This window comes from Dendrobates tinctorius, unplaced genomic scaffold (assembly GCF_039654945.1).
Source record: "Dendrobates tinctorius isolate UK_male_01 unplaced genomic scaffold, ASM3965494v1 ptg000038l, whole genome shotgun sequence".
Taxonomy (NCBI): Eukaryota; Metazoa; Chordata; class Amphibia; order Anura; family Dendrobatidae; genus Dendrobates; species Dendrobates tinctorius.
Window position 1 is genome coordinate 6,244,387 of NW_027361706.1, and position 14,262 is coordinate 6,258,648.

Consider the following 14,262-nt stretch of genomic DNA (forward strand, 5'->3'; position numbering starts at 1 on the left):
ACGAGCTGCATTTGGTTTGAACATTTTTAGAACCTGAAAGTTTTCCTCTATCTCATGATCGACGACTATTATATGACAAGTTGTTCCATATCATATCAAGAGCTGGTTTTCTCCTTGGGCATTTTTCAGTAAGTTTTGTGTTTGCACCGTGGATGTTCTGCAGCTGGCGTTCCAGATTACATATGATGAAAAATCACCACTTTTTTTTCTTTGTATAGTTAGGAAAGACAGTCTCAGCGAATAAAATTGCAATGTTTATAGAACCCCCCTTTTAAAATGACTACTTTAAGTGACAGTTCAATTACGCATTGGAGGTTTATGAGAGAGGTTAACGGCACAGGCTCTCCAGAAAAGCATTTATCAAGCATACCATCTCTCTCCTCCTTCTCCTTTCTCAGTTCTAGTCTAACCATTGAGGAAATGACACGGCATAATTTCCGACTAGGAATCTGAGACATATTTCCCGGTTAAAGGAAGCTGTCATCCAATCTGTAGTTATGTTCCAGAGCAAGATTAGCATATCAGACGGAAATCTAGTTTTTATTTTTTTAAAAAAAAGCTTTTGTAAAACTTTATTGATCGAAATCGCTGCTCATTAGAGTCCAGCGGGTCGCTGATAACAGCGAGAGTAGGCGCCGCTGATGAGAGTATTCATGAGCCGGCGCCTGCGTTATAAATAAATAATGAAAAAAATGACTTTGGGCCTCTCCTATTTTTGATATTCAGCGTAGGCAAAGCCGACAGCTGCGGGCTTCAAACCTCAGAACTTTCTCACGCAGATAGTTGTGCCGTAAGTGAGGTCACCGGGGTTCATCAGTTATTTCTCCGGTCACCGCTGCACACTGCAAGAGCGTAATCACAGCCTCAGTGTGAGCCGGCTGGCATGGACCATTATCTAAATCATCCAGAGCTTTGTGGGACAGATATGGATTATCTTCATGTTGGATATAGCCTTAATCAGTGTCAGCAAACCTGACCCCTGGGGTCAGTAGCTGCAGTAACTGGTTCTGCCTAGCAGTGGTACCTGGCAGATACCTGTAGCCCAGTCTGTCTCCATCATCCGGTGCTCCAGTGAACACCCGGTAGCCGCTCAGTTACGCCCCTTCCTAGGCAGACCAGGCCCTGTGACACAGTGGGTCCACAAATCCATGTGTGCCACAGTTGGGCCAAACACCTGCCAGGTATGTAGCCCCCATGTCTCCACCAACTAGCATTTGCTTTTGGTATTGGTGCTTCTTATTACGGGCTTCGCGTCTTCTGCAGGAGAATGTCACCTACAAGCAAATATTCCATTAAGCTGTCTGCAATGGCAGCTGTACTAATAATATAATTATTTTTTATTTTTATTTTTTTTACTTACTTGCCGGCCAAAGCTTTACGTTCGACACAGCAAATTGAAGAGGCTTAGAGGAAATCCATTCTACAGTCATATAATTAAGAAGGTCCTTTAAATTGCCCACATAATATTCCTGAAATGTCTACACTGCAGTGGAATATGCCGGTAGTGATATTATAATTTAAATGCCTTAGCGGTTACGTCTGCTCCAGAAATCTCTCCTTTCAAAATATGTTTGTACAATTTATAAAATGGAAAGACCGGGAAGTTACCAAAAAATAAAAAAAAAAGTTCTAAACATAATGATACCATTCGGACTATAACATACTGTGCCACATGCTTGGCACTCCATCCAAGTGCTGACAGCTCCACTTGAGAATAACTGTCAGCTGCAAATGCCATGTAATAATAATAATAATAATAATAATAATAATAATAAAAAAAAGTATTAAAAAGTAATAGAAAATAAACATAATAACAACCCTCGTACTCCCAAAAATAATAATTAAAAGCGATAGATTACAGTTAACTTTTACAATGCTGAAATAAAGGGACTGTGGATTAGGAGATCTGGCAGGGGACCGTAGCTGGAGACAAGTCGAGCGCAACCCCCGGCTGGTTCTTCCCAGCAACAATCCTGGTTATTGACACGTCTCTCTCTCCAGATGTACAATAGGGAGAGACCTGTCAATCGCCTAGAGCGGTGCTTGGAAGAACCATCCAAGGACATCGCTGGGTCCTCTAATTATACTTTTTCTGCAACCTGAGAGCATTTCAGAAAAACCTACACCTAGCTGCAGTCATGCAGTCATGCTGTCTTTAGTTTGGGCAGCATGAATCAGATGACAGGTTCCCTTGAGAGACTGGTCAATCTCCTAGAGCGGAGCTGGGAAGACCTGGCCAAGAGCAGCGCTGGATCTTCTAATTTATATTTTTTTGGAAATCCTAGAGCATTTCAGTGAAGAATATACCTGGACTGTAGCCATGTTCCAATTTATACTGTTCTCAGTTTGGGCAGCATGAATCAGATAAAACGTTCCCTTTAACACTTTTCTTTTGTATACAGTCCATTGCCTTGGAGATAGACCACCACTGCTAGACAGTAGAACATATGCAGTGCTTACAAGCTTTTTCTTCTTTTGAGCTTGAAAGCACTGTTTTGTTGATGGCCAAGATAGCTGAAGAACTCTGTCACCCCTTAATCCTGGCCAGCTTCAGTGTAGTTATTAAAGGTACGGCAGCAGTGGTGGTCGGTCTCCTAGGCAACAAGCTGTAAAATAACTAAAAATGTTAGTATCTCAAGAACAGATGCAAATCTTAATAAGCAGTAAAATGCTAAACTGATTATATTTACAAGCATTATCCAACAATGTCCATTTATGAAGTTGGGAATAACTCTTTTTTAGTGGAGCCCAATATAGAGGAACGAGTGTACCTTATTATCGGTCCATCTAAATATGCTCATTTGTGTAGTGGGATAATTTTTAAGCAGGCTAAAAAATGAACATTCTCCACAGCAAATTACAGTATATTGCGGAAACATGACATGTGCTGATGATAACAGGACGTTCTATGCGCACAGAACGATCGTATTAACAATCTTTCTGTAAGCAAACAATTGTAGTCAGAATGTTTAAACAGGTCATTAAATGACTAATCAGTGGTTGTTTAAGGCACATGTAATGCTTTTGGGTTTTAAAGGAAATGAAAAGATGACTATAAATCGGTATGGGTATCCCATAAATCGCCAGAAAAGGCAACATACTGTATGTCTCATATTTTCCACTGGCTACCTGTTGGTTATACAATCAAAGCCAGGAGGAGCTGAAAGAAGCATACGCACTGTCATGCATGCACATGCGCACTGTCAGTCCATTCAATATGGCACTAGCAAAGATAACATAGTGCCACACTGGACTCTTCAGCATTCTTATCTTCAGTGTCATAGACATAAAGCTCTTATACACGGGCTCGACCGACAGTCTAATGTGTGTGGAGGTCCCCAACTGTGCCTTGACAGAAGATGTCAGGGAAGAGAAGAGTATGGCAAGGCCAGTTTTGGACTGCTGATCATTTTCTTCTTCACGAGGTAAGCCGCCTCCAGAGGAGTCTGGAATCACCTATCTCATAGAGAACACAAGAACTCTTTGCGGAGCGAGTGTTCCTGTGTATGGAAGAGTCAGGAGAGATGGCTGCTGGCCAAACCATCAAACCGATCAACCGCTGTCCAGGACGTATGAGGCCCATTAGACTGGAGCAGCCGGGTGCCTCCTCGCTTGAATGGGGGACCCGCACTGATGTAACAGTCATCAAGAAGTGGATTTCTGTATACTACTTCAACACCTTGTTATAGGGTCGTACAAACAGTATCTGAAATGCAAGGGGTCAATTTATGTACATTACAATATGCAATTATTGATCAAAAAATATCATAAAAGCCATCCCACCACAACAAGGTAACTCTGATCGGGACAGTCCTACACTGTCTAATATTAAAAACCTTACCATGTGTCAATGTTGACCTCAGTGTGTGAATAAGGGCAAACAAAAGGACTGGGCTCAACCAGTGGAAAACCAGTCTGGGGAAGCCTTATATACAATTTCCAGCTCAGCAGAGGGAGGCCACATCCTGGCTTGTACAGAATGCAATAATACAAAGAAAAAAAACACAAAGATTGAGCTTGACTTGAGTTAGTACACATGCAGAACATAGACGCAAGTTCACATTGGCCACAAAACATATAAAACCTACAAGAGAAAAAGTGAGCAAAAACCCTGCTGGAACTAAGTAAATAAAAAGCAAAAAGTGCATTTAAATAACACAATTTTTAGTAATACTTTTTTTAATCAAAAAATAGCATAAAAGCCATCCCACCACGACAAGGTAACTCTGATCGGGACGGTCCTACATTGTCTAATATTAAAAACCTTACCATGTGTCAATGTTGACCTCCGAGAGTGAATAAGGGCAGACAAAAAAAAAACGTATTACTAAAAACTTAGTTCCAGCAGGGTTTTTGCTCACTTTTTCTCTTGTAGGTTTTATATGTTTTGTGGGCCAATGTGAACATGCGTTTATGCTCTGCATGTGTACCAACTCAAATCAAGCTCAATCTTTGTGGGTTTTTTTTTAAAGGGAATCTCACCTTATTTTTGGCCTATGAGATGTAACCATCGCCATCAGGGGCTTATCTACCGCATTCTGTAATGCGGTAGATAAGCCCCTGATGTAATCTGAAAGAGAAGAAATTCGAGTTATATTATACTCACCGGGGGCATGGTCCGGTGTGGTGGGTGTCGAGGTCCAGTCCCATCGCCTCCCATCTTCTAGCGATGACATTCTCCTTCTGCCGCGGCTCCTGTGCAGGCGTACTTTATCTGCCCTGTTGAGGGCAGAGCGGAGTATTGCAGTGCGCAGGCGCCGGACCTCTCTGACCTTTCTAGGCGCCTGCTCACTGCAGTTCTCTGCTCTGCCCTCAATAGGGCAGATATAGTATGCCTGCGCAGGAGCCGCAGCAGAAGTACGGAGGAGGACGTCAGCTCTAGAAGATGGGAGGCACCGGACTGGACCGCGACACCCACCGCACCGGACCACGCCCCCACGGTGAGTTTAATCTAACTCTTTTTTCTTCTTTTTCAGGTTACATTGGGGGCTTATCTACAGCATTACAGAATGCTGTAGATAAGCCCCTAATGTTGGTGGCTGCAACTTACAGGGCAAAAATGAGGTGACAGATTCCCTTTAATATGCAATTATTGTATACGCAGGAAACATTCATTCTGACACCTTACCTTAAATTACACCGCTTCTATTCTTCTCATTCTTCATGAACTACAATAAATAGTCTGAAAGGTATTAAACCTAATAAAGATAAATTTTATTTAAAAAAAAAAGTGAACCTGTTCAGTGTACATAATAGAGATATTTTACTATCTGCAAACCGGGGGGAATGTTTATAAGTTAAAAATGGAAAGTAAAGCAGCACATTCCTGCATGGTGCTGTAGATGTTTTCAATTTAGCCTCCATTCTACAACTTTCCATTTATTCAATGGCTACATTAGTTTGCTCAGAGTTTGGGAGAAATTGTACCCGGTTGTTTATATAGCAGATTAGCTGGCCAAAATGAAAGGCAATCTTCTAACAGAGCGACGGATTAGTATTTCTAAATATTAATACAGAGATATTTTCAGAAATGTATTGCTGTAATAAATGATTGAAAAATTTATTTTCATTGACCGCATTTGTTAAACAACAGTAAGAGATTATCCTCTCCTTGACCAAGATGAAGACCCGTTAATGAACCTTCTGCTGAGGCTTTGCATATGGCAGGGAATAAAGCAAACACCCAGCGTCTGGTGATAGGTAGAGATTGTATGGCGTGTCTAGGTTTCTTGTTAGAAAACTTCGCTATCGAAAAATGTTGTTTTTTCACCATGTCGGTTCAAATAAGAACCTCTGTCTATAAGGTCCTGTCCAGTAAAAATTTATATAGAAATATACAGCATGTACAAGTTAAAAAGTGGTTTCTTGTGTCATAAAGGCATTTTGCAATTTTGCATCCCTAGCGATCCTGAGAATGAACAGTTATGCCGTTGGGTTAGTGTTTCCTCTACTTACTTTTTTCTTTGCATGTCGAACCAAAGAGTAGCTGTTTTGCGGGAAAAAAATAATATGGTGCAACTGTACACCAGAACTAAATCCCCTTCATGATCATGACTACTGGTGTGTGCCATGACACAGCTGTCGAGTGACCCGGGACCAAGGGCTCATTCCCTGTCCCTAACACTAGGGGCACCCTAGCTCGCCCTGCTCCCCGGGAAACTTTAGATGGCAAAGATGCCAGGGCTTCGGCCCTTGCCTTATGTCCTAAGTTAGCCCTCCGTCTGTTCTCTTCCCCCACCCAGGGAAGAGGGGGCACTACTGTGCACCATAGTACACCAACCCGACAAACAAGGCAGCACAGGCAACACATACAAACCAAGCAACAGATAACTCCTCTCCCACCGATAGCCATGCAGCAAATGCTAGCACTGACAAAGATTTGTAGCAGAGCCCAGATTATAAAGGGAAAATGAGTAGCTAATCGAGCACAGCTGTGAGCACAGGGATTTCCAACATGACTAATTAACCCATGTTCTGCCAGAAGAAGTAAACATTTAAAATTAAGAAGTGCTGCTTCTCAGCGCCAGAGTAGGAGAAATCAGACGCTGTGATCTTCTGGCTCCACACTGTCGCAGTAACCTTGTGATAGTTGGGTGGAGGGCTCCTAAATCCCAACTTTGAATGGAGTTGAGTTGAATTGCTTGGATTTGTCATCACTTTATTATCTTGGGGGTCCCATCATAAAGCGATGATATATCTTAGCTTCAAAATTAGCTCTGTTCAAAGCGGAGACTCTTGACCCCAGTTCTCATGAGACCCCAAGTGATCAGCAAGTTATCAGCAATCCTGTGAATTGGGTCATAAATTTCAATCTACAAAATTCTTTTTATTAGGGGATATATAAGAGGAAAGGGGTTAGGGAGAAAGAGGAGAGAATGAAAATGAAGGAAAATGAAGATCATCTTAGCATAGTTGCACCACAACAATTAACATACCAAGTGCAAAAACAGCATAAAACAAAGTATAGATTAAAAGTATTCTGGCAAAGTAATAAGACATCAAATAAAGAGGCTTTTCTTGCTTGGAGAAAAAATTACATTCCAAGAGGACCATTTGGAATTATATTTGGGTAGAGAGTTATTCCTTAAAGCTAAGGACATTTCAAAGGACTTATGAGAGAACATAATATCAATTATATCAGAAATAGAGGGAGTATCCATTGATTTCCATTTTGATGCAATACCAGTTTTTATGAAAGAAAAAATATGTAAAGAAACTTGTCTAATTTTTTGATACAACCCCTTACGGGTCAGAGAAGGTGAACCTAGAAGATCCGGTGGCCATGTCTCACATGACGTCATCTGTTAAATTCTTTAAATATTTTGTATTGATTTTTAGTTGCGATACATTAAAAAATATTTTCTAGTTCTCTAAAAACTCAGTCCTGTAGAATTGTGAATAAATTTACCTAATTAAAAAAATCCTAAAATATTATTACGGTAATTAAAAAAAAAACTGCAAATTAAAAACGTTGAACGTATTATTGGTAAAAAAAACAGCAACACAAAAATGGTTTCAAATGCCTTAGGCCTTGTTTCTATTTATCCAGTCCTTTGGAAATTTTTTTGGTTACAGAAACACTGGAGGGAAACTTATGTTTCATTTTTTTTTGTATCTTCCACATTTATCTGGATCATCACTTGTTAAATGTTGCATTTTTTTCATCCTACTCACCAGTTGTGCAGTACAAACTAGAAAAAAGTCGGATGACAACTTGTGCCGTTTTGACATCAGTTGTGACCAGTTGAGGTACAAGAAAAGTGATCTTGATGCCATGAATTAATGGAAAACTAGCTTTACTAGGATATTATATATACACAGGTGCTGATACTTCATCAGTTACATAGAGCAACTACAACTAGTGTTTCAAAAAGGTTTTGCATTGGGGCATTACATGGATAATTTATTGATTTTAGTGGAAACCATGCAATGCCTCATTTAACCGATGGTGACACTGCAGAGAAATTGAAAGATTTAACTCTTTGCAATGCAATTAAATCTGCACAGAAGTGCTGCCCAGTGAAATCTGCACCAAAATCTGCTCCGATGTCTACAGAGTTTTGCTTCAAATTCAACATGGATTTTCCAAATTTGCCAAAAGTTGTGGGGAGTCGACACCTTATTGGCACTCAAGGTTGATTGATCTAAGGATTGAACAAATGTATATAGAGTGAGAGCCCATGTCCTGTATGATAATCGGGCCATGCAATATTTACAGATATTGTATGCCAATATTTCCCAGATTATTTCACTATGTATTTAAAGGGTTTAAACTATTATTGGTATAGGTGATAATTTGCTGGTCACTGGCATCCATCACCCTGAGAACGGGACTTGAATTGGACAGCGGTTAAGCAGGCACCCTACTGTTTTTTTGCTGTCTGTAGGACAATCATAGGTTAAAGGGGTTTGTCCAGGTTTGGTATGAAAGTCTGCAGTTGCTCCACTTCACTGCAAAGTTGTGAGTCCTCAACATCTCCAACAGCGCATGTTGTCCGGATTCTCCAGTGCCGGTGATGTGAACGGACCGCCATGTGTCTACAAATATGCAATGTGCATACTTCCAGCTACATTCCGACTAGTCGTGCTCAGCTTTTCTCACTTGTATTGAGGCTGCTCACGTCTAGTTGTAATGTGGACACGAGAATGCATATCACATACTTGCTTTCACATGACTGCCTGCTCTTTGCTCCGGTACCAGAGAACCCTGATCGCATGCGCTGGGAGGACTCACAAGTTTGCAGTCACATTGAGTAACCACAGATTTCCGTGCCAAACTTGGGCAACCCCTTTAAACAAATGTGGCCACCTTTACAGATTCTTCCATCAAGAAGAAATGGGACCAAGTCAGACCAATGTCTCCAGCTTCTCATCCTCTTACCTCATCTTATATGACAAGTTCCATTTTCATAGAACTTATACCTTTTCCAGATGATTAAATTGATGAAAAGCGAATTATCTCTTTACACATTAGTCTTGCACAGACAGTACTTCTCTATGAAGAGTTAGGTGTGTGATGGACATGCCGTCGGGACTTAGAGGAAGGGTTAGATTGATTTACTAAATTTATGCTTGGCCCCACTCCAGTGTAAACTTCTGCAGTCCCACAAGTGATGACATCTTGCCGTTTAAACCCATGTTAGAAAATCAATTGAATCCTTGCTACTTGGCTTTGCTTGAGCACTTTGGAGAATATGTATGGAAAGTGTACCATGGAAAAGCGAATCAAACAAATAGTTTTTCTTCTTTTAGAAACCTCTCATATGTTAGAGTCAACGATTCATTACTATTGACATCTCCTCGAGAAATACATTTCATGGCCCACAATAGGACGTAGGTTGCCCATATACCTTAGATAGCTGTCAGTCGAATGTTTGTCCCCATTGAGGAACACAATCTAGATTCAATATCGGTAAGTATTTGGAGTGTGAGGAAACCGGAGAACCCAGAGAAAACCTACGCCAACATGGTGAGAACATACAAACTCCTTGCAGATTTCGTCCTTGGATGCAATAGAACCCATGAAGCTACTAAGCCATTGTGCTGCCCAACTTTTTCAAAATTAACACTTTTTTTCAAAATTGACACTAGAATCCAACCCGCCTGATCCTTCTTTCTCTTCCCGATATCCATTGGGAGAGAGTCAGGAAACTTCAAACACATCGGATCATTTGCCAGTCTTGAAGCCTCTTTCAGACTGTGCATTTTTATGGCATAGAAATATCTATGTTTTGTACCCCATAATATATGATTCTCAACCCTAATTTCCCATTGGACCACATGATATTTGACAAGTCTACAAGATATCGTAGCAGAGGAGAGAACAGTCTTTCAGTAACTTCAAACCTTTGATTTTATTTTACAATGATGATGTAATTAGATGGGAAGACGGTAATCATACCAAGAATGGACATTCTATCCTTCTATTGAGATCAGGGATATTTTGGCTAGCCCTCTGCATGGATGCTATGGTGCAATGATAATGAGCAGGGCCATAGTGAGGGTGCCAACTGAAATTCCTTAAAGTTCTAGATACTTGGAACTTGCATCTCTAATCCCACAGTGGGCAAAATCTGGCAAAATGCAGCTACACTGGAGCCATCCTTATTCCCTGGTTTCTTAATTAAACATTGTTTTGGGGTACGTTTGGCAATATTATTTTGGCACCGTAAAGGGGGTTTAATTAAATACTGTTGCCCCGATTCATCAAGACCGTTAATTTTCTCACTAGTCTTGATAAATTGGCATGTTGGAGTGAGACGTTCGCCTCTTAGTGAATTAGGAGCATCTGATGAGTGGCAGGTACCTCTGTACACCACGCCCAAAATTTTACCAGTATTATTTCTGGTGTAAGGAGCACCATAGCTCAGTACCTGGATAATGGTGCCTTACTTACAAAAATAAGTTGCAATCTTGAGCTATATGAGCCTAAAGCATTTGGACTATTTTGCTATTTGTGGTATTTGAATATCGCTTTGACTTTCTATATATATGGATGTAAAAGACGTTGATGTGAATGAGGCCACAGATTTATTTCCCAGGAATCTGAGTTGCAATTACTTGTTGTCTAGAACACTACACTGTCGATACGCTCTATGTATATGTCATACCCATTATATGGACTTACAGCATTACAGATTGAGTCTGTACATTAAAATAACAACTGTAATAAATGATGGCTCACATGCATTCAGAGAGAAATTTGAGTGTTTATTTTAAATTAATCCTCGTCCTTTAATTTTCGAGTAGCTCAGACAGGCTGTTTTCTTTTGGTTCTCCAAAGTACTAACCTTAAATATTTACATTTCATCCGATAGAAACTTTTTATCATTGTCATGCGCTTTTTTTTTTCGGAATGTTTACCATTATATATGGGAGTGTTTGAAAAGCTATAATAAAAGCATTTTTACACAAGATGTATATTTTTCAATGTCACGGTATCCTTTATTAGGAATCTAGGCCCCTATTTGAAATATACCATTGGTGCATATGGATTACAGAGTACCGTATGTTTATGGCCACACAGGTGAAAAAAATGAACCTTAAAGCGTTATTTGTGAGAAAACAGATGATCCCCAGTCGGATTGAGGATAACTTCCTGATCTCCTGGGGTCCAATTCCGGGACATAAGGGATCCTGGGACCAACTTCAAGAATAAGGTTCTACATTTCTGTCTTAAATGGAGCAGAGTTGCAATTCTGGAACTGAAGGAGAAAGCCGAGCACCGGGTATACTACATGGCTTTCTTTGGCACTTCCATAGACAATTAATAGCTGTCTGCTTTAGCAAGGCTGGTTGTCGAGAATGGGGGGGTCCCCATGCCGTTTTTTAAAAAATGTATTGAAATAAATAAATAAATAAAACAGCGTGAGGACCTCTCTATTCTTGATAACCAGCCTTACTGAAGCTGACAGCTGAGGGTTGCAGCCCCCAGCTGTGAGTTTTGCCTGGCTGGTTATCAAAAATACTGAGGAACCCACATCGTTTTTTTAATAATTATTTATTTACAGCACAGGAGCCGGCTGATGAATACTCCCATAAGCCTCCTCCTGCTCTCACTGTTGTTAGAGGCAACAGGCCTTATACCTCCGCTCACGTTGTCTTTTGACAGCTTGGGAACCACGTCTCTCTGACCGGCGGTGATGACTTTACCGCCAATCAGAAGCGGTCTTTGCAGCACTGTAATTCACATGAGAGCATTGCAAACTCAAGTAAAGGGGGTCTGGGTTCAGGTACTGTTCTACCGTACCTGAACTTTTGGCAACTGTTTGGCCAAACCCGCCGGACCCGAACATTCAGGTGTCCGCCCATCTCTAGTCATGACATATATGATTTATATATATATATTAACACAATTCTAGAAATGTTTAGGATGGGCACATGACCTTTCATCTTGGGTAAAATGACTTAAAGTTTTATTGAAATTGAACCAACTTTATGGATTAAGTTCCCTTTATAAATATAGATATAAAGTTAGAGCAGGGTGTAATTAGGAAAAAAATTTTCATTACACAATATGATTCCTTTGATCCTGACAAAGAGCATAATTATGTATTGCACTTTTTCCAGACGAGATGTTGCTAGCAAAGGTGGTAATTAAACAGCATGGAGAAACACGCACGCATATAAGAATAATTAACACTTAGGTCTCTATTACCTTTCTGTTGGCTAAAAATTCTCAATGTTCAGTGCTTCTTCTTATTTTTGCAGAGCTAATGAAATTACAGAACTGAGAAATTATGGGAAGATTACAGTTTTGCATTTTCTTCTTTTTTTTGTCTATTTTTTTGTGTTTTTTCACCTGTTTTCACTTGTACTTTATTTTTGTTTTTACTGTGCTCCTTTATTAAAATCTACTTTGTATATGTTCACCTGTTTTTGTTTTTTTTTATATTCACCATTGTAGTTTCTATATGTTTTGGGGCGTTTCATTAATTTCAACTTTTAAAAAAGTCAAAAGATTTTTACTCAGATAACCTCCAGTACCCTCCTAGAGAAAATATTATGTAAATCTAAAGGGATGTGCAAATCACTGACACAATTGCAGGAACAGTTGTCCGAATGAGCAATTGTTCAAAAGCTATGGAAGCGATCATCAGAAAAGCATCTATTATTTAAATCATGTTTTGTGCTATTGTAAATGTATTTTTTTTTATTTTTGCAAATGTTTTTTTTTTTCCATATCACAATATCACAATTTGTATAAAAAAAAAACGGTTTCATTTTCTTCCTCTGCCACTGAGGCTTTCCTAGACTCTAATTTCCTTTTGTTTTAGGAAATAACACATGTACTTAGCCATAATGGTCAGATCTCGATCTCATCTTTTATACTGAAATGTCTAATGAGTCTTTGCAAAGGTTATTGTGAAGGGAGGAGGAGTAGGGATGCTGTGACATCACCAATACTCAGTGGCGTAACTAAAGTCCAATGGGCTGTTTTTTCAAAATTTTGACCTGGGCCCCCACCTACATGTTGGTCAGATGTATTAGCCCTTGTAGCACCCTAAATCCTAAAAAGACATAAGTGTTGCCTCCTCCCTCCATTATGTAATAATGTCTCCCATCATGTACTAAGGTCACCCATCCTGGGCCCCTTCTTGGTATAATGTCATCCATCCTTGACCCTTTCTGATACTAATGTCCTCCATCCTGTGCCCCTTTCAGTAATAATGGCCCCCATCCTATTCACCTTCCAGTGATAATGTTCAACATCCTGTGCCCCTTCTAGTAATAATGCCCCCATCCTGTTCCCCTTCCAGTAATAATGTCTCACATCCTGTGCAACTCCCAGTAAAAATGTCCCCTTCCTGCGCCCTTTCCAGTAATAATGTCCCCATCCTGTGCCCCTTCCAGTAAAAATGTCCCCATCCTGTGCCCCTTCCAGGAATAATGTCCAACATCATGTGCCCCTTCCAGTAATAATGTCCAACATCCTGTGCCCCTTCCAGTAATAATGTCCAACATCCTGTGCCCCTTCCAGTAATAATGTCCAACATCCTGTGCCACTTCCAGTAATAATGTCCAACATCCTGTGCCCCTTCCAGTAGTAATGTCCAACATTATGTGCCCCTTCCAGTAATAATGTCCCCATCCTGTGCACCTTCCAGTAATGATGTCCCCCATCCTGTGCCCCTTTCAGTAATAATGTGCCCTTTCCAGTAATAATGTCCAACATCATGTGCCCCTTCCAGTTATAATGTCCAACATCCTGTGCCCCTTCTAGTAATAATGTCCAGCATCCTGTGCCCCTTCCAGGAATAATGTCCAACATCATGTGCCCTTTCCAGTAATAATGTCCAACATCCTGGGCCCTTTCCTGGTTTTATATTCCTCATCCAGGGCCCCTTCCAGTAATAATATCCCCCATTCTGGTATAATGTACCCATCCTGGACCCTTCCTGATATAATGTCCAAGCTCCTGGGCCTATCCTGTAATAATACTCCATGTTCTGCCGCTGTACTCTAAAAATAAAAATAAAAGATTATTCTCACTTTCCCTCGCTCCCACGACACACCACATCCTCTTCTACAGCCGGTTCAGAGTTCTGCAGCTGACTTAAGTTTGCCTGCTATGGGTGATGCATGACATCACTCCTGTGTGCCACTTGTGACTGGCACGACAACATCAGCTGCCTTGCTCTGATTGGCTGGCGGTGTGTATTGCAGTGCAGGGATCTGGCGGGTTTCTGCCCCAAAATACTTATCCGCTGAATGTGCATCCTCAGATGCACATCCAGCTGAAATAGGGGCTGGCATTGGCGG

General features: G+C 40.6%; 1 protein-coding gene across 5 annotated transcripts in view; it reads left to right on the forward strand.

Moving 5' to 3' along the window:
* The window catches only part of ERC2 (ELKS/RAB6-interacting/CAST family member 2), a 1,295,684-nt gene that overhangs the window by 844,651 nt on the left and 436,771 nt on the right, over window positions 1-14,262 (forward strand). The window lies entirely within an intron of this gene.